The following is an 18697-nucleotide window of genomic DNA, read 5'->3' on the forward strand; positions in this document are numbered from 1 at the left end:
GGCACATAGCCGCGCCTCCTATGACACACTTCCGGCTCACTGGTATAAAACAGTGAAAAAGCCGCGATCATGGCACATCACCTCTATCCAGTGATGTCCAAGCACCTAGAGGCCAATGATAGGGTAAGTGCCGTTTTGACCAAGGGAGGGCTCCGCTTCTGTTGGAAACTATCTGCGTCCAATGTGGGGCACACATCTTTGCTCATTGCACTGTATTGTATCTTTCACTTCAGGCCCCAAAGTGGAAGGTCTAATTAGACCCTAGATGGCAATCTGTCAGTAAATCCACCAGGGCATTATCATTTGCTGGGGTGAGTAACAATAAGTGAGTTATGCATGACAACTAGCATAAAACTGTATAATGTATAATGTAAATGGAATATGATGCTTGTTTTAGATCACATGGTCCAGAGTATAAACAATAAACACCGTCAGTCTACATAGGAGAATTAACCACCCAAGCCCTCATACATGGTTATTCAAAACCAAGGTATGAATTATTTATAGATTTATTTATTCTATTTTTTGGCATCATTTTATCATAGTATTTCTTATACAAACATATTTCTGTTTAATTATGTTTTCACAGTTCATCTACATATGCATAGAACCTGAATGGCACTATATCTATGTGTGGAAGTAACAACCACTCTATGCTATTGTCAATAGTGGAACCTACATGGATGTGATGACACATATAAGACTATGGTGTTACATATAAATAATCTTTATGTTTTATTGAATTTAAAGTTATGACATGGTGACCTGTGGTTATTAGACTGACTTTGGACTCTTTGACGGGGTATACAGCACTCTGAATGATTGTTTCGGACTGCAAACTTACCAATCTGGACCCAAACTGTGGTTCCAACTTGCCAGTGACTGACTGACACATCTATCTCTTCTATCTAATGTTTATCTGGTCGGTATTAGACCATCTATTGATCTTGACTATCTACTGTTTTGAACTTAGTCCATATATACCTATTTCTATGTACCCTGGTGTGATATGACTATATACTGGTAGCCTATTATCTCCTCCTCGGTTCCCTGATGAACCCCTAAAACAAGTGGGAGAAACGCGTTGGACAGGAGTATGAGAGAATAATTAGCCAACCACCTGCGAGTGGAAATCACTAAACCCCACCCCCACCCACACTAAACGTAGTGAGGGATAGTCCTAGGATGAGGTAGGACTATTTAGACATAGGTATTCACCTGTTACCCTATACCCATCTTTTGAGCACGGTCCTGTGTTGACCAATTATACTGCCAGTTATGGACTTTTAAAATTTTCGTATTATATATACAGAATCAGAATAAAAGTTATATATTATTTTTGTATCACTGCCTTATTGGATGTTCCTTAAACTCTACATATATAGTATAATTTTTCTCTCCAAGGGCATCTTTATCAATACACCCTATTAGTGAGAAGTCTCATAGGGAAAGGGGTGTTCTTATTGAAGAATAAATTTCCCAGTGATATATTAGCCTCTATGTAAAACAAACATGTCCCACACATCTGTGCCAGTAAGGATAAATGAGTTAATGGACACTTCAGACCTGTCATGATAAACATGCTCTACAACTGGTGGGCCGCATGTTATACGGTTATAGAAGTATATATATAGTGTGTGTTATGGGATGTGTATCAACATAAATTGCAATTTCTTCGTGTTCATTTCTGTTTATTGTGTGCTCAAATGGGCTTTGTGTCTTGCTTTCCTACAGCAATAGTGACCCACTAGTCCTTGAATTGTATCTGGTATTACAGATAAAAGTTATTCTATAGATACAGATATGACCTCGACGGCCCAGCTTACAGTGATTCCATTAACAACAGTAGGAGTTGGGCAATTTGTGCAAAATTATCATTTTGACTGTTTTAGGCTTCCCATCGATCTCTTGCAGATGCAACAAATCTAGCTTAAAACAGCCAAAGTGGCCAAAGTGGCTAATTTGGCCAATTTCCACTGATGTTAACGGGATCGGTGTGAACTGAGCTGTTTCTACAATTCCTTAGTATGAAATAAGTGAAGCTAGCAGTGCCACACTGTTTATTTAATTCCAATTAACCTCTATGGGTATTATGGAAATTGCATAAAAAAGACTGTTCAGCTGGGTCTGGGAGACTTTTGGAACAGGTTCTGGGTTATCCTGTGGATATACCTAAAGTATTTAGATAGACACGCCCCATTTTTCCTTTATTGAACTGAAGGGGGCTGAACAATATCCACAGTAAATAACTAGACTGCAAAATTACAATCATAGAATTGAAAACAAAAAAAATAATTTAGGAACTCCACTAAGCTTGTATATAAAATAAAATATGATACTGGTGTGTGGGTGTTTATGTAAGCATCCACTGATTGACACACCGCGTGTAACACACAATGACAACCAGTCTTGTTATTACCTGAAGTATTGTAATTTGAACACCACACTGTCATAGAAACATAGAATGTGTCGGCAGATAAGAATCATTTGGCCTCTCTAGTCTTCCCAATAATCTGAATCCTATCAATAGTCCCTGGCCCTATCTTATATGAAGGATAGCCTTATACTTTTTTTAGGATTAAACTCCTTCACTGTATTTGCAGCTACCACTTCTGCAGGAAGGCTGTTCTATGCATCCACTACTCTCTCAGTAAAGTAGTACTTCCTGATATTACTGCAGAAACATGTGCCCCTCTAATTTAAAACTATGTCCTCTTGTGGTAGTTTTACTTCTTTTAAATATGCTCTCCTCCTTTACATGTTGACTCCCTTTATGTATTTAAAAGTTTCTATGATTTCCCCTCTGTCTCTTCTTTCTTCCAAGCTATACATGTTAAGGTCCTATAACCTTTCCTGGTAAGTTTTACCCTGCTATGTAATAATTTAGTAGCTCTTCTCTGAACTCTCTCTAGAGTATCTATATCCTTCTGGAGATACGGCCTCCAGTACTGCGCACAATGCTCCAAGTGAGGCCTCACCAGTGTTCTGTAACGTGGCATGAGCACTTCTCTCTTTCTACTGCTCATACCTCTCCCTATGCATCCAAGCATTCTGCTAGCATTTCCTGCTGCTCTATTTCATTGTCTAACTACCTTCAAGTCTTCTGAAATAATTACTCCTTAATCCCTTTCCTCAGATACTGAGGTCAGGACTGTGTCAAATATTTTATATTCTGCCCGAGGGTTTTTACGCCCCAGGTGCATTATCTTGCATTTATCCACATTAAATTTCAGTTGCCAGAGTTCTGACCATTCTTTTAGTTTACCAAAATCATTTTCCATTTGGTGTATCCCTCCAGGAACAACAACCCTGTTACATATCTTTATTATCATCAAAAAGACCAAAACCTTACCATCCAGACCTTTTGCAATATCACTAATGAAGATATTAAAGGGGTACTCCACTGCTCAGCGTTTTGAACAAACTGTTCTGTACGCTGGAGCCGGCGCCGGGAACTCGTGACGTCATATCCCCGTTGTCACGTCCCCTCCCATAGACTTGCATTGAGGGGGTGGGGCTATGACATCACAAACTCCCGGCGATGGCGCCAACTCCAGCTTTCGGAACAGTTTGTTCCAAACACTGAGCAGCGGAGTACCCCTTTGAACAAAATTGGTCCCAGTACAGACCTTACTCTGTATATTCTCCATTGACTACAACTCTCTGTTGTCTGTCACTCAGCCACTGCCTAATCCACTCAACAATAGGGGAGTCCAAGCTCAATGACTGCAGTTTATACATTTTCTATGTGGGACAGTGTGAAAAGCCTTACTAAAATCTAGATAAGTGATGTCTACTGCCCCTCCGCCATCTATTATTTTAGTCACTCAGTCAAAAAAATCAATAAGATTTGTTTGACATGATCTCCCTGAAGTATATCCATGTTGTTTTTCATCTTGCAATCCATTAGATTTTAGTTGTTCCACAATCCTATCCTTTAGTTGGGTTTCTATTAATTTCCCCACTGTTGATGTCAGAATTACTGGCCTATAGTTTCTTGATTCCTTCCTACTATCTTTCTTGTGAATGGGCACAACATTTGCTAATTTCCAATCTTCTGGTATGACTCCAGTTACCAGTGATTGGTTAAATAAATCTGTTAAAGGTTTTTCTAGCTCACCACTAAGCTCTTAATTTTGGGTGCATTCCATCAGGCCCCTGTGACTTATTTGTCTTCACTTAAGACCTCAAAAGTAAAACCTCTTCCTCTGTAAAGAGACATGCATCAAACGATGCATTAGTCTTCCTCCCTAATGGAGGTCATTTTCCTTCTTTTTCTTCTGTAAAAATTGAACATAAGTATCCATTAAGGCAGTTGACTAGCCCTTTATTATCTTCTACATACCTTCCTTCCTTTTTTTTTAATTCGTTTTTAATTTAGTTATTCCTTGTTTTATTTTCCTTTTTTCATTTGTATATCTGAAGAATGTCTTATCCCCTTTTTTCATAGACTGAACTAGTATTTCTTCTGCCTGTGCTTTAGAAGTTCTTATAACTTGCTTTTTTTATAATTACTAAATGCTAGCTGTTTGTTTTTTATGACTTTGGCCACTTCTGCTGAGTACCACAGTGGTCTCTTCCTTTTTCTGCTTTTACTGACAAGTCTAATGCAATTTTACGTTGCCTTCAATAATGCATCTTTTAAGTAGTCCCATTTCACCTGGACTTCATATAATCCGTTCCAGTCTGATAGGGAATCATTTATGACTAATCTCATTTTTGAAAAGTCTTCTAAAATAGAAAACTTTAGTTTTTGTGTGGTCTGACTCATTTACTGTTCTTATTTTAAACCACACTGACTGGTGATCACTAGATCCCAAGCTTTTGCCTACAATAACATCTAGAGATGAGCGACTTTTTGAAAAAATTTGATTCGCCCAATTTGCCGAATTTTCCTAAAAAAATTTGGTTCGGTCTGATTTTATTTGCAGTGAATTTCTATTAAAAACTGCTATTTCTGGCCCACAAAGACCCTCAATTGGGTTCTAGAACAATTTGCCTTGTCCTAACATTCATAGGGAGTGTGCTGGGCTAGTGAAATACTGTTATTCAGTATGACATGCAGATTAGAGGCGTCACTATTAGAACCACTGTCGCAGAGCTGCACAATGACAGAACCTGGAGGTGACATCATGACATCAGTATAAGGAGACCATATAGTGGCTGAATGACACAGAGTGGAGGTGGCGGCACCATGAGGAGAACATATAATGCCTGAATGACAAATCTTTGAGGTGGCGTCAGCATGAGGAGACCATATAGTGGGTGAATGACCCAGCCTGGAGGTGGCACAAGTCTGATGAGACCATAGGGCCTCACAATTGAAAAGATTAAAGATATTTTTTAACAATTAAATTGAAGATTTCAAATACATGAACCTAAAAAGTTTTATTTAATGTTCCAGCAGCATGAGGAGACCACATGGTGGCACAGTGACAAAGTCTGGAGGTGGCGGAACCATGAGTAGACCATATAGTGGCTGAATGGCACAGCCTGTAGTTGGCAGCAGCACAAGGAGACCATGTAGTGGTTGAATGACACAGCCTGGAGGTGGCGGCAGCATGAGGAGACCATATAGTGGCTGAATGACACAGCCTGGTGGTGGTCAAGCAACATCAGGAGTCCTGAAAGTTACCTGGTGACATATTGGGGCGCTGGGTGGCAATACTAATTCCCCCTTGATGAAGGTAGGTGAAAAAAAGGAGAACTTGGCATTAGATGTGTGGCATCAGGCGGTTGGCAGGATCAGAATAGTAGCTGAGGCAGGTAGGCAGAAGAAAACGGTCTCTTTTGTAAAAGTGTTAGTGTGCACAAATAGGTATTGAGGATATGCATTATGTAAAACGTAACTTTCAATAATATGCTTAGGATATAATATATGGACCCAAATTTCTTTTTTACTCAAACAAAAGGAAAGGTGTGCAAAAAACACCATGTGCCACCTACACCACCAAGTATTGATGTGATGCAAAGACCTCAAAAAGGTGGAAGGGAACAACATGTGGTTCATTGTAACCGGTGGGGGTAAAAACCTCCCCTGTAATGCCCTACTCTCGAATTATTAATTCCCTTCTTGGCAAGTGTTACTCCCCCCCCCCCCCCTTAAAAGGGTATCCCCACACAAGAAACTTTCCCTATTTCCACTTAATGACCATGGTGTTTGTAGATGGAAATAGGGAGAGGTTCCTGTGTGTGGGCCACCCTTTTAAGGGCAAGAAGGGAATTAATAATGCGAGAGTAGGGCCTTACAGGGGAAGTGTTTACCCCCACCGGTTACAATGGGCCATACGTTGTTCCCTTCCACCTTTTAGAGGTCTTTGCATCATCACATCAATACTTGGTGGTGTAGGTGGCACATGGTGTTTTTTGCATACGTTTCCTTTTGATTGAGTTCAAAATTTTTTTTTAGCTAATACATATCCTCAATACTTACTTGTGGTCTGATGAAGAGGAATGTCTGTAACTGAGGAGCAGCACCAAAAATATGTTTTGCACTATCCATATTTGTGAAGTGTTGGTGTGGCACCATGGTCAATCTACTCTGATGCAGCAGGCATTGGTGGGTGGAAATCCTGGCTGATCCATGCCGGATTCATCTACACAATGGTCTGTCTCTCCACATTTTTGGTGGACAGACGAGTTCCCCTTGGGGTCACTATGGCCCCCGCTGCACTAAACACCCACTCTGATGGCACACTACTGGCCAGGCAGGACAGGTTTTCCAGGGCAAACTCTGCTAGTTGCGGCCACAAATCAAGTTTGGCTGCCCAGAAGTCCAGCGGATCTTCAAGGTGTGTTGGCATGGTCATGTCAAGGTATGCTACCACCTGATGGTTTAAATCCTGCTCCAGGTCTACCTACTGCTGCTTCACTATGCGGGTGAAGAAAGCTACTCATCAGCAACTGTAGACCCAGGCTGCTGCTGATGGAGCTGGTATTGCTCCTGCAACCCAACCCCTCCCCAGCAGCCATGGCAGTGGAAGGTGAGCGCTGAAGGCCCCCCGAGTCAGACCTGCAAGAGGATAGACAATGGCACAGATCGGCCAACTGACTATGAACGATGTCTCTGTTGTAGGTCAGTTTCAGTAGGTCCCCTTTCAGTGGGTGTAAAAAGTCAACCATTTTGTGTCGGTAGCGAGGGTCCAATAAGGTGGAGAGCCATAAGTCATCCCGCTGCTGAATGGTGACAATTTGGCAGTCACTACACAAGCAATTGAGCATGCATCATGCCATTTGTGCAAGTGACTCAGAGGAACCCCCTGCCTCCATCTCCACTTCATACTGCCACAGTGTGTCTGGGTCCTCTGTCTCACCTTCCTCATAACCCTCTAGCTCCTCTGATTGCTCCTGCTTCTCCTCTCCTGTCAGATGACTAGAAAAACTGTTCATTTTGTGAAATCCTAAACTATGCTCCACTGTGCCCCTCTCCCTCCCCCTCATCCTCCAGTTCAGCCCCACAGGGCTCATGTGGCCATGAGATGTAGGCGCCACGTCTCCAATGCCCTGACCAGCCATAGTTTCCAACACATGCTGTAGGAAATGAAGCAGTGGAATGACATTGTTCATCCCGTAATCCTGGCGACTGACTAATAATGTGGCTTCCTCAAAGGGTCTGAGCAAACAGCAGGTGTCACGTATGAGCTGCCACTGGTTGATATTGAAGTTACACAGGGGAGTACCCCTATCCACTTGGATCATCAAGAAATCAGTTCGTATAGTCGATCCAACATATGGAGGGTGGAATTCTAACGTGTGGAAACGACGTAAATCAGACTATGTTGAGGGATACCGTTCTGGCGCTGCAGCTCAAGGAGGGTGTGCTTTGCGGTGTACGAGTGACTGAAATGCATGCAAAGTTTCCTTCCCGTTGTTAGGATGTCTTACAGATGGGGGAACACTTCAGGAACCCCTTGACAACCAGATTGAACACGTGTGCCATGCAGGGCGCATGGCTCAGGCTTTCTTGCACCAGCGCAGACAAGATGTTCTTCATATTGTCGGTCACCATGGTTCCCATTTGCAGTTTTAGTGGAGTAAGCCATGATTCCATATCTTGATGAATGACTTTGAGCAGTTCCTCCCCTGTGTGACTCCATTCGCCAAGGCAAACCATGTGAAGAACAGCGTTACACCGCCGTGCCCTGCACTTATGGTATGCTGGAGGGCCACTGAGACTAGTCTGTGCAGTGGAGACTGAGGAAACGGTGGAGGATGAGGAGGCGGAGTCGCACACCGTCTCAGGACCAACGGCCCGAGAGCGTGGGCATGCTAATTGGTGATGCAGCAGGCTTGATCACCGCATCGGAGCCAAGGTTCTCCCAGGCCGCTTTATGGTAACGCTGCATATGGTGCCAACATTCGGACCCTGGCCACGCTTCACCTTCTGCCAACACATCTTGCATGTGGCAAGGTTAACCTCATCCGGATGCTTGATGAAAAACTGCCACACCGCAGAGTAGCTGATTTTCCCACCAACAGTCCGCACTGTTTGACTGCTACTGCCACCTACTCCAGGAGCCGCCGAAGCAGGTGGTCTAGCCCGAGCAAATTTGGCTCCAGACTTTCCACTTCTGCCACCATGCTGACTGTTACCACCTTGCTGGCTCAGCTGCTGCCTCACGGACAACCAGCAACCCTCTTCTCCTGATGATGATGATGAAGCCCCTTCTGCACCCGGCTCCCAAGTGTGATCGGCTTCATCATCATCTAGTTGTGTCTGAACGTCACTGATGTCCTCCTCAGGTTCCTCAACAGTGTCTTCAGGAGCCTGAACGCTCGCAACACCACCTCCCACGCCACTCTCCTCATCACTACTTTACCGCTTAGCGGGGGAAGCAGTGGATGTCTCCTCCACTTCTTGGGTGGGCAGTAGCTGCTGAGTGTCCTCTAGTAGATCTTCCTCACTAAATAGTGGAGCTGAACCTACAGCATAAGATACTTTTGTTGGGAAGGGAACAGCATATGACAGAGGCAATGGAGGACAAGGACTGTTCCCGGGCCATGCCAACTGAGGGTTGTGTCTGAGAAACCCATCGACTGTTGACTAGGGGTGTCAGATGTCACTTGTGGGGAAGTGGATGACCGTGTTAACCAATCGATGATGGCAAATGGGTTGCTAGTCGGGACACGACCACTAGCTGATACCGGGAGATCAGGCCTCTCGCTGCGACTCGTGCTGCCACTCGCTCCTAGTCTGCTGCGACATCTCGCTGATGAATTTAGGCCTCTGCCACTCCTCTGGGCCCGTCCTGGAACTTCTCTTCCTGACATACTTGGTGGGTATATGAGGGAAGTACAAAACACTCCCCCATGCTTAAAACAGTATTTGTCTTCAACACCAGCAGGTGTGTACTTTTGGTTGGCCTTGTACAGTATTTAGACCCTAAAGACTTTAACAGGAACAAAATGGTGCATCACTTAGATGTACGTATGTGGTATGCATTTATGAGGGGAGGACAATATGCTCCAGTATGCTTAAAACAGTATTTGTCTACAACACCAGCAAGTGTGTACATTTGGCTGGCCTTTCACAGTATCTAGGCCCTTAAGACTTTAACAGGAACAAAATGGTACACAACTTAGATGTATGCACAGGTTACACTTAATAGAGAACCATACGCTTTTAGTGCTCTCCTCACCCTAACTGGCTGGTTTCAATTAGCTTTTCAGTTGTTGTACACACCAGTGCTACAGTACACAGTCACTATGTACTGCACCCAAAATTGCACTTTCTCTCTCAATCTCAGTGCTTCTAGGCTGGATTTGGGCTTGAGGTGAATCACTGCTGTAAAAAATCTTTTCTCTGCAACACACTGCTCTCTGTCTCTCTCTGCAATAGACCAATGATGTGACTGGGAGGTGAATCACTGCTGTAAAAATGCTTTTCTGTGCAACACACACTGCTGTCTGTCCCTCTCTCTCTTTAATATAACGTTGATGTGACTGGCCCCAAGATGTCTGCAGGGATGGCTGGTAGCTGCATGCTGCATGTGATTCAGGGTCATCCCGCCGACCCTTGTTCCCGCCTTCCCAGAATTCTTTGCCCCATGTCCTCACATGTGGATCCGCCATTTTAGATGCCCAGCGCCTAACGCTTGGACCGCACTAAATGGAGTTTAATGAGGCGATTTTGCGTGATCAAATCGCAGCGATATTCACATTCATTACGAATCAAATTTCTCTTGAAATTCGTAACAAATTTATATTCGTAACACATTTATATTCGTTATATTCTTTGAATTGTTCACTGAGTACATTTGTTCCTTTGAGAGAAAGATGCAAACCATCTTTTTTGTACAGTTCCTTTCTATTCCTCTGTCTTCAGTCCTGTGAATGACACTGCTGACACATCTGACCTTGTAGCAATATGGCAGAAATAGACACAGTTCGACCATAAATTTAATTACATCTACAACAATTACACTTAGATTCATCATTTCATCTGCTGAACAGTCAGGCCAAGAAAGTGTTCTTATCTGGTGTAGACATTTTGGGGAAACCCATGCTGTGAGCATTATACTGCTGTAAAAAAGCCAGTCAAAATCCTTGAGAGGCAGCACATGTGGACACAGTATGTCCTGCACATATCAATGAGCTATTAGTGTCCCTTGTATGGCTCCGAATTTCATCACACCAGCAGTTGGGGTAGTGTGTAACTCCACAGCAAAAGCTGGATTGAAATGTTCATCAAAAGGCCTTCATATTTTAACTGTTGTCAGAACCCCCCAAAAAACGGGATTGATTGCTAAAAACAATACAGTCCCATTTCATAGTAATCCAGGTTTCTTCTTCACATTTCTTCAGTAAACAGAGGTGACAGTGTCTAACTTCAATGGCAGGACACATAATGGGTGCTTTGACACCAAATTTCCCTGAAAATGGCCCAGGCGGAAACCAGAGTGTGCAATGAAGCTGCCACCTGTGTCTAGATGGTGGAAAAGGGAGCTGTGCAAGCTGCTCATGATTGTCAGCCGATCAGGCAATCCTCTATACTGCTTTTTACAGTGGTCCCTCAAATTACAATATTAATGGGTTTCCGGACAATGATTGTAAGTTGAAACTACTGTATGTTGAGACCAAAACTTTATGGAAAACAAGTCATTGGTTATAAGACCACCCTAAATGGCAACTCAAAAGAAGAAAAAATGAAGCTTGAAAGAAAATGAGACAGATATCTGTATCGCCCCAACGGGTGTGGACTTGTGCCATTTACCATTTTGTCTTTGTGTCAAACTTGGAAGCAGAGTCTAAATATTGCCCTGGTTTTAACCCTTTATCCAACGCCTGGATGCAGAAGCTGGACTTTAGCTGTAAGAGGTATACCATGTTGCTACTGCAAGAGTGTTCCTAGTAACGTGGTTGTTGGCCTGGCTGACCAAAATGCTCCAGCGCCAAGCATTGGAGATACAGGCAAGAGGGACAAGCTAGGTGGTGTTTATCTAGCTCAGTATGCAGAGGCATGGTCAACAATCTGGGTCATGCACTGGAGAATAAGGAAGTGGTTGTAGTAGATAGAAAGCGGTTGTGGTATATAGAAAAAAAGGCTTACTTATCTAGCCCCTGGTCCCCTTCAGCTCCCTTTTATCTCTTTCCGTTCCCCTGATTATCGCTCTTCAGCCTGCTTCATAGTCGATTTTTCCACTTTCCAGTGATTGACCAAGCATGCAGATCCCACTCCAAGTGCTCATTTCAGAAGCAGGCTGAAGAGAGAAGACTGGGGGACTAGACAGAGACAAACCGGAGCTGCGGGGACCAGAGAAAGGTAAGTATAGTCATTTTTCCCCCCATTCCAGCAGCATATTGTTTCTAGCAAACACTGGAATATCCCTTTAGGCAATAACTTAGTAAATTAGTTAAATGAGTTAAATATTTTTTTTTTTTATTGTTTCCAAAATTCTCATATTGTATTGAGTGAATCTTTTTTTAGGCAAAATCTCATTACTATAATAAGCAAAAGGAACATTTTTCTAAACTTAGCTTTGTGGTTTAATCAGAATTTAGGTCTGTAGGTGATTCAAAAAGTTAATGAAAGTTTTGACCTTTTACTTTCTTTGAAGTAACCCTAAATGTAAGAGAATTAGATTACCTATTAAAATGCCAAAAACGGTTCACTAAGAAATGTTTTCACTCTTGAAATAATTTAAGGGAAAAGTTATAAACTTATCTACATGGAATGTTAATGTAATCCCTTAAGGATGTAGCCAATTTCCAATTTTTCCTTTTCATCTTTTTCATCCTCACCTGCCAGGACTCATATTTATTTTTTATTTTTCCAACACTATAGCTTTTTGAGGGATTGTTATTTGCAGGATGACTTGTACAGTATATTGAATTTACACTATTTAATGATTCATATAATCTATTGAGAAAGCCTTAAATATTAATTGTGGGGTACAATGAGAAAAAAGCATTGGTTTTAACTTTACAGTTTTTCTTGTGGGTATGAACAATTAGAGTAATACCAATATATATTTCTTTAAATTGGAGTCTAATAGAACTTCCTTCAAATTCTAGAGAAATCCAACAGAAAACCATTATAGAATGTAAAGTATAGAATTATTGTTTGTTGGCTTTATAATATATATATATATATATATATATATATATATATAGATAGATAGATAGATAGATAGATAGATAGATAGATAGATAGATACAAACAAAGAATAAGTTGGCCAGCACTATTGATTCCAAACTATTATACGGACCTGGCTTACAGGTGCAGGCTGCTGGGCTAAATATACAGCAACAGGAGAATACAGCAGCACACTGCTAGCACAAAGATATAGATAAAACATGAGTATATAGATACAACATGAGAAGCTATTCAGCTATGGTGCAGTAATGAAATAGTGAGATACTTAGCTTGCAATTTGGCAGCCAAATAGCTTGGACAATCCTACCACGGTAAGGTGATCTCTTTGGGACGGACCCTACACTATGAATATGCCTCTGTGTGAATAGATCAGCAGGCATTGCAGGATCTGGAACATCCAAATCACCTTATATATACCTGATAGAGGTGGGTGGGGTGCAAGAACCAACATGGAGGTAGCCACTCCCCCGTATGTGTAATATAAACAAAGAATAAGTTGGCCAGCACTATTGATTCCAAACTATTATATGGACCTGGCTTACAGGTGCAGGCTTCTGGGCTAAATATACAGCAACAGGAGAATACGGCAGCACACTGCTAGCACAAAGATATAGATAAAACATGAGTATATAGATACAACATGAGAAGCTATTCAGCTATGGTGCATTAATGAAATAGTGAGATACTTAGCTTGCAATTTGGCGGCCAAATAGCTTGGACCATCCCACCACGGTAAGGTGATCTCACCTGCACCATAGCTGAATAGCTTCTCATGTTGTATCTATATACTCATGTTTTATCTATATCTTTGTGCTAGCAGTGTTTTGCTGTATTCTCCTGTTGCTGTATATTTAGCCCAGCAGCCTGCACCTGTAAGCCAGGTCCATATAATAGTTTGGAATCAATAGTGCTGGCCAACTTATTCTTTGTTTGTATTACATATATGGGGGAGTGGCTACCTCCATGTTGGTTCTTGCACCCCACCCACCTCTATCAGGTGTATATAAGGTGATTTGGATGTTCCAGATCTTGCAATGCCAGCTGATCTATTCACACAGAGGCATATTCATAGTGTAGGGTCCATCCCAATGAGATCACCTTACCGTGGTGGGACGGTCCAAGCTATTTGGCCACCAAATTGCAAGCTAAGTATCTCACTATTTCATTACTGCACCATAGCTGAATAGCTTCTATTGTTGTATCTATATAGTCATGTTTTATCTACATCTAAGTGCTAGAAGTGTGCTGCTGTATTCTCCTGTTGCTAGATAGATAGATAGATAGATAGATATAGATGTGTACATATATATATATATATATATATATAGTTTTTACACAAACTTAGATACAACATGAGAAGCTATTCAGCTATGGTGCAGTAATGAAATAGTGTGATACTTAGCTTGCAATTTGGTGGCCAAATAGCTTGGACCGTCCCACCACGGTAAGGTGATCTCACCTGCACCATAGCTGAATAGCTTCTCATGTTGTATCTATATACTCATGTTTTATCTATATCTTTGTGCTAGCAGTGTGCTGCTGTATTCTCCTGTTGCTGTATATTTAGCCCAGCAGATAGTTTGAAATCAATAGAGCTGGCTAACTTATTCTTGGTTTGTATTACACCTTACCGTGGTGGGACGGTCCAAGCTATTTGGCCACCAAATTGCAAGCTAAGTATCTCACTATTTCATTACTGCACCATAGCTGAATAGCTTCTATTGTTGTATCTGTATACTCATGTTTTATCTATATCTTTGTGCTAGCAGTGTGCTGCTGTATTCTCCTGGTGCTAGATAGATAGATAGATAGATAGATAGATAGATAGATAGAAATAGATGTGTATATATATATATATATATATATATATATATACATATATAGTTTTTACACAAACTTATGCATTTTAAAAACCTTTGTATAACAAGCACTTTCTGATTCCTTTTGGAAATGTCACCGCGGGCCCAATGTTTATTGTTTTCTTAGAAGCTAGCAGAAATGTTAGTTCAAGTCCAAGGAGATTTCAGTGTTGTAACCTTTGTCGTTACCTTTCAAATCAATGTCCTAAAATATTTATTGAAAAAAGTCCATTATAAATAAGTTTGCATCAGTGCACTGTTTCCCTATTTCTGAAATATAATGTGCAACAAATAAAAACAAATATATAAGATAAATGCAGTATATATTTATAAATGATTAAAAAAAGTTTTAAAGAGCAAAATGAAAATGAGTATTTTGAATGGCCTACAAGCGGTATTCCAGGATTTTTATTTTATTTGTCTAGACTACAGGTCCTGTAAAGTTAGTGCAGTTTAAAACATAGTTTCTTATCTGTTTGTGATGTTGGTCTCGCAATTCTTTGTCCTTGTGTTCATTTTTAACAGCATACAATATAAATTACATAAATAGTCAAGTGTTAAAAGTGAGCGTGTCCGCCTCAATGGGAGGAGTGACCACTGGGTGGGGGGGGGGGGGGGGGGCACAGCTGGAGGCACTCAGGTTAGAAAACGCTGGTCTATTGTTCACAGCACAGCATGGAAGGCAGCTCACCTGTGCTTCAATGGGTGGGGTGGCTGATGAGTTGGAGGGAGGAAATAGACCTCACACTTACAAACAAGAAATCCTGGGACTTGTAGTGGGAGGGAAATAACTCCAACAGGAAATAGCCATTTCACAAAAAGAAAGCATCAGCGCTATAGTGGAATCACAACACAGTAATTTAGCTCCAAGACAAGCATAGATCTTACCTAAGCATGTCCATTACTGTCTTTCAGGAAAGTACTAAAATCACCTTATGGTGGATAACCCCTATAGCTCCTTAAGAACAATGGACATATATTTACATCCATTTCTCGCTCCCATTATACGAAGCACGCTAAGGAGCTGAGCGTGCTTCATACCCGGTGGGTCTGTCTGACATCACCGATTGGGCTGATGTCGGGTATTAAACCTTTAGATGCAGTGATCAAAGTTGATTGTGGCATCTAAAAAATGTCTCGGCTTGCTAGGGAGGCTGTTCGGGACCACTGAGGTAATCGCGGCGTCTAAAAACGGGAGAAAACATTTGTTGGTTAGCTCATTCCGCTGTTCGGGACCGCCGCTGTAAAAGCGTGGCGCCCCAAACAGCTGATAGGATGGCGAGAGGGCCCTTTCTTGCCTCCTCGCCATCCGATCAGTGTTCTATTACTCCAAGCTTGCCATGCAGGCTGGAGCAGCAGAGCACTGATAACACTGATCAATAATATACTATGGCATAGCATTGATCAGTGTATGCAATCAATGGGGACTAAAAAAAAGGTTAAAAAAAAAAGTTAATATGTGATTTAACCCCTTCAATAATAAAAGTTTGAATCACCCCTCCTTTTTCATAAAAAAAGTAAATAAAAATAAACATATGTCATGTGCATAAAGTTCTGAACTATAAAAATATAATGTTAATTAAACTGCACAGTTAATGGCGTACATGTAAAAAAAAAAAAAAAAACTTTGTATACCCTAAAAAATAATTAATAAAAAACGATCAAAATGCCCCATCAAAACAAAAATGGTACCAATAAAAACTACAGACCACGACGCGAAAAAGTAGCCCTCATACAGCCCCGTATGCAGAAAAATAAAGTATAGGCGTAGAGAAGATGACAATTTTAAACATGCTAATTTTGGTGCATGTAGTTTGGTGCATAATTTTTTTAAACTAGTAAAATAAAAAAACACTATATAAATTAGGTATCCTTGTAACTTTATGGACCTGCAGAATAAAGATATGGTGTCATTTTTACCGAAAAGTGCACTACGTAGAATCGGAAGCACTCACAATTTATAAAATGGCGTTTATTTCCCAATTTTGCCCACAAATATTTTTGTTTCTGGTTTCGCCATATATTTTGTGGTGAAATGAGTGATGTCATTACAAAGTACAATTGGTGGAGCAAAAAACAAGCCCACATATGGGTCTGTAAGTGCAAAATTGAAAGTGTTCTGATTTTTAGAAGGTGAGGTGAAAAATACAAAAATGCAATAATGTCCTTAAGGGGTTAATCATTGCTGTACGTGTTATTTTTTTTATTTAAATTTTTTTTCAGGTGAATTATACTATATTTTCTCTCCTAACATAAAAAATGGTCAGTAATTTCATGCACTAATATTTAAAATCCCTATTAAAAAAATAAGTAAAATTTAGGATAAAAAAAAAATTGGTTAAAGCAAATAACTAAGGTACATTAAGAATTCTGAAAGGACTTCTTCAGTGCCAAGGATGAGTGTTCTATCAGTATTCAAAATGAAGATGCAAGAGATATGACAATGAAGGGGCAGAACAAAGGGGCATATCAAATCCATTGAAGTGCCTTGTGAAAATTCCTTTATGTATAAAGGTGATTGTGGGAAGGTTTGCAGCTAGGATCCTTAGCAATCATTATATACTTGGAATACCTTTGCAGGGGAAATTATGTAATAGACCATGCTCATTGAAAATAATAATCTATCCATAAATAGTACTATATACAGTACTATACTAATAATTCTATTTCATACATGGCTAATATTCTGGAGTGGGCTAGTTTGATTAGCACACAGCACAGGTTGAAAACAATATATATATATTTATATATATATATATATATATATATATATATATATATATATATATATATATATATATATATATATATATATAAAATCAAAGAAGAAGCAGCATAACCTTTATGATGCACCGAATAGCGTGGGTGCACATGAAACTTCCAGCCTAGGTCAAATGTTGTAGATCATAACCGGCAGTAAGAGAGTAAAAAGATTCAACTACACTCCAAGATAGTATTAAAGCTAGTGTAGTTTGTACCCCCATGCCGTGCGACCTTTTTGCTGCCCACTGCAGTCTTTCTCAAGCATGTGTGGGCTGCAGTGGGCAGCAGAAATGTCACAGAAACATGAGGGAATAAATTACACTAGATTTTTCACTATTTTGTTTTTGGATCCTTTTTACTGCTGGTTTTATTTATATAATAATTCATTTAAAAAAATGTTTTATTTGAATAGGAGAAATTACTGGCACTGCTCAATTCCACCAATAAAATGCAGCTAATATGCTCTTACTGATCACTTACAGTATCTGTGCTAACAGGAGGAGTTCATAAATACACAATAAAGTATAGAAAGACATGGCACTACTGTTTATAGATAAGACTTTTTGTCTTCGGATGTGGGGGAGGGGATAGACTATAGCTGGTGCAACAAGGTTATAGACTATCCCCTCCAAATCTGAATACAAAAAGCCTTAAATGGGTTATCTAGGAATAAAAAAACAGATCTTTCAAAGACAACACCCTGTCTGTCTCCACTTTGGGTGTGGTATTATAACTTGGCCCCATTCACTTCAATGGAACTGAGCTGCAGAACCACATCCAACCTGGAGACTTTGAAAGATATTACCTCTGTTTTTCTATTCCTGGTTCACCTTTTTAAGACCACCTTAGAATATAATGAATAGTTTGCCAAAATTGCTAATTTTTGTTGGACTGGCCAATCATTAACAGACGATTTTGAGAAAGAGAAGGACCAGACATGTTCCATTTCATCTGCCCAACCCTTTGTTTACTGGGAGACAAGCCATTGCCTTTTGAGGAGATAAATTCACACATTTTGAGTATGGAGACTTGTAATCATAACATGATTAAGTGATTCCATATTCAAAACAAGTCAACCACGCCACTTTTATTTTACTTTTAAAAAAAATATATATTTTTTTCTTTTTAAACAAATTTAGTTTGTTTTAGAATGCCCTATTCTGATTCCTTTAACTCTCTCATTTTTCTCTAAATAGGGGCTTATTTTATTTTTTTTGCGCCATGATCTGCAGTTTTTATCTGTATCATTTATGCATATATGTGACTTTTTGATCACTTTTTATAAAATTTTTCTGGGATGTAATGTGACCAAAAAGCATCAATTTCTACCATTTTTTTTTTTACATTTGCACCGATTAACATTAACATTATATTTTGATAGTTCAGAGATTTACACATGTGCAGATACCAAATATGTTTAACCAATTATGTTTTTAACACTTTTTTTTTTTGTAAAATGGGGGAAATGGCCGATTTAATA

The 18697-nt window shown here is 40.3% G+C and overlaps 1 long non-coding RNA gene across 1 annotated transcript; it reads left to right on the forward strand.

Moving 5' to 3' along the window:
- LOC130277698 (uncharacterized) lies at window positions 1–1078 on the forward strand. Its single transcript, XR_008845536.1, has 3 exons — window positions 1–311; window positions 398–490; window positions 590–1078. It is a non-coding gene; the product is annotated as an uncharacterized LOC130277698 (long non-coding RNA).
- The last annotated feature ends 17619 nt before the right edge of the window (window positions 1079–18697 follow it).

Source organism: Hyla sarda, chromosome 6 (genome assembly GCF_029499605.1).
Source record: "Hyla sarda isolate aHylSar1 chromosome 6, aHylSar1.hap1, whole genome shotgun sequence".
Classification (NCBI taxonomy): domain Eukaryota; kingdom Metazoa; phylum Chordata; class Amphibia; order Anura; family Hylidae; genus Hyla; species Hyla sarda.